Source organism: Mastomys coucha, unplaced genomic scaffold (assembly GCF_008632895.1).
Source record: "Mastomys coucha isolate ucsf_1 unplaced genomic scaffold, UCSF_Mcou_1 pScaffold23, whole genome shotgun sequence".
Taxonomy (NCBI): Eukaryota; Metazoa; Chordata; class Mammalia; order Rodentia; family Muridae; genus Mastomys; species Mastomys coucha.
Window position 1 is genome coordinate 100538701 of NW_022196906.1, and position 3322 is coordinate 100542022.

General features: G+C 45.5%; 1 pseudogene; it reads left to right on the plus strand.

Moving 5' to 3' along the window:
• The window catches only part of LOC116073702, a 26049-nt pseudogene extending 23456 nt beyond the window's left edge, over positions 1-2593 (plus strand).
• Positions 2594-3322: the final 729 nt, after the last annotated feature.

The window sequence follows — 3322 nt, forward strand, 5'->3', positions numbered from 1 at the left end:
TATTGCTGCCTACAGAGCTAAAGGAAAACCTGATGCAGCGAAAAAGGGGGTGGTCAAGGCTGAAAAGACAGGGTCTTTCAATATAACCCAGGCTAGCCTAGAACTCATGGTACCCCTGCCTCAGCCTCCAGACTTCTGAAATTACACTCTTAGACTACTATGTCTGACTCCATCCTCCTCTGTATAAAACCCACCCACCCATTCAGACGGTGAGACCAGGAGAACATGGTAGAGCAAAGTGTCTTTAGTTCAATCACTGATCAATGAAGGATGGATACAGGACACTATGATATTGCTTCATATTCAAGCCATAGCACTGCGCATGGGGTGGCATAAAATGGGTAGGTAAGCATGCCTTTTAGATGTCTGAGCTGAGAATATAGAGCCCTGGTCCTGGCAGAGATCAGTGTTTGTTCCCAGAGGTCTGGCTTGAAATAGCACCAGCTAAGCCCTGTAGCTGAGCTAGTGACAAAGGCTCTGATGCTTCAGCATACAGAGAGAAAAAGCTGATTCTCTGGATTTCCCTCCCCTGGGTAGCAGCAGAGAGGGAACATGGGTCAGAGAGGGCAATGAAACAAAAAGCCAGCTAGGTGCAGTGCCACATACCAGTGATCCTAGATACATGGCAGGCGGAGACAGGATTGTTTTGAACTCAAGAGTTCTAAGCCAGTCTAGACAGCAAAATGAGTGTGTGTGTGGTCTGTTTCTGTCTGTCTCTTTTGAAAAAGGGTCTTTGTAGGCTTAGATTATTCAAAACCTACTTTTAATAAGAGTTCACAAGCCGGGCAGTGGTGGCGCATGCCTTTAATCCCAGCACTTGGAAGGCAGAGGCAGGTGGATTTCTGAGTTCGAGGCCAGCCTGGTCTACAGAGTGAGTTCCAGGATAGCCAGGGCTACACAGAGAAACCCTGTCTCGAAGAAACCAAAAAAAAAAAAAAAAAAAAGGGTTCACAAATGCTTTAACTTCCCTTCAAACCCACCACTCACCGGAGGTCGTAGAAAGGAAAGGTTAATAGAGCAAAGGAGGATGTAGACCTGTATAGAAATAGTTCTTTGGAGTGAATCCAATCTGCATTGTCGGGATAGGAGCAACTGCATGAGTCAGCAGCAACAGTTGGATCCACTCGCAAACGCCATTCATAAATCAACAATGGCAGGTGGATCTGGAAGAAAACTCGGGGCTCTGCCAATCAGCCTGAGTCCTCAGAAGTGGCAAGAAGCTGATGGAACACCACCAGAAGTTTTTTGGTGCATTTCTCTCTATGAAGTCAAGACGCACGATGACCAGCGAAGAATGGTAAGGCAAACCAATACCACCAGCATGGTCATCGAAGACTAGCATCAGCAAAGTCCAATGATAAGCAGCAAAGAATGGCAAGGTATATGGATAGCACCCAGCATTGTCCACTGTCTGTTGGGTTATATTTATATCCTTTCCAAACATCATGTGTTCTCTCAAGCATCCGCTTTAGCAAAACATCACATGCCCTTGTAAGACCCCCAAGGTCTTACCCTGGGTGCGTGACCCCACAGATCACAGCTTGACAGATCAATGCAAACAGCAAGAGGTTTATTGATCCAACGCGAGTGGGGTTGCTCAGCCTCACAGGGAGAGACAACCCAGAGCTCAGAAAGCACATATCTTTTATACTTTTCAGAGGGCTGGAGAGATGGCTCAGCGGGTAAGAGCACTGACTGCTCTTCCAAAGGTTCTGAGTTCAAATCCCAGCAACCGCATGGTAGCTCACAATCACCCATAATGGGATCTGACACCCTCATCTAGTGTGTCTAAAGACAGCTACAGTGTATTTATTTATAATAATAAATAAATCTTTGGGACTGAGTGAGCAGGGCCTACCAGAGTGAGTGGGGTCTACTGACCAGAGTGAGCAGGGTTGACTGGAGCAAGCAGAGGTCCTAAAAAAAGCTAATTCCCAACAACCAGATGTAGGCTCACAACTATCTGTATATCGTGTACTCACATACATGAAATAAATAACTAAATCTTTTTTAAAAAAAAAGACACCTTCCAGAAAAACATCACATGACACAACTGAGTCTCCAATGAAACCAGAAATTTCACTTCAAACCCATCCATAACAAGCTAGTAATCAGCCCTTCTTCATAAGCTTGAGGCATCAGAGAAACTCTACACAGTTGAGAACCCAGAAACTCCTCAGAAGAGAGATGAAGAGGACTCATCGTCTGATACAGATGTCCTACAACCAGAAACACTAGTAAAGGTCATGAAGAAGCTAACCCTGAAGCCCAGGGCCAAGAAGAAGAGGTCAGCACTTCGTCGCCACCACCACGATCTACCTCACCGGATTGGGAGGGTACCTGTGGAGAACAAAAGTGAACAAATCTTGAGGGAAGTTCAAAAAGCCTTTCCCGAGAGAAGGGTCCGTACCTTATTGTCGGCGCTGAAAGATCCTGTGGCAAAGAGGAGACGATTTGTTCGGATTGAGCAGAGAGGAAAAAGCTTGAAGGCAATGCGTTTAAAGGGAACACTGAACCATTCAGATGTCTCTGTACTTTCTGCCATTACCAAAGATGGGATCCTTCTGAGAATGCTAAAATCGGGAAGAATTAGGACCGTTTAAATTGTACACTGTCCTTGCTGTTGATGCCACACAACAAATGTGAAAGCTATCTTTTTGGTTTTTAAGAATAAACATTTCCTGGTGCTGGAAAAAAAAAAAAAAAAAAAAAAAGAACCACCCTCCTACAGTGACACACCTTCTCCAATAAGGCCACACCTCCTAATCCTTGCTAAACAGTTCCACCAAACTGGGGATCAATTAGTCAAACCTCTGAGTCTATGGAGCCATTCTCATTCAAACAGCCACACACTCCTATCCTGGTCTGAGTCTGGCTCTGGGGAAGGTCAGGTTTTCTTTCTCCTGACTTTGCAGTCAAAAGGGCAAAGCAGTGTTTTGCCCTCAGCTACCATGTAGCTAACTTGTGCTGTAAGGAGTCTACTTTTTCTGCCTCCCTTCTGATTTGCATCTGGGGAAAAGGAAAAGGACAGGGTTTAGTTTCGGTATGGGCTTCTTTAGACACCTCTTGAAATCAAATATGTTCCTTAACATCCAAAAATGGAAAAGACTGTTGAGAATATAGCTTGGTTGGTTGAGCATCTGCCTGGCATGGAAGGCCCCAGGTTTCTCTCCAGTAGTGGAGGTAGGGGCACAACAAGGACAGTTCAAGTGTCTACACAGCACAGAGACAAAAGAGCAGAGTCAGGCCGGCGAGATAGCTCAGCGAGTAAGAGCACTGGCTGCTCTTCCGAAGGTCCTGAGTTCAAATCCCAGCAATCACA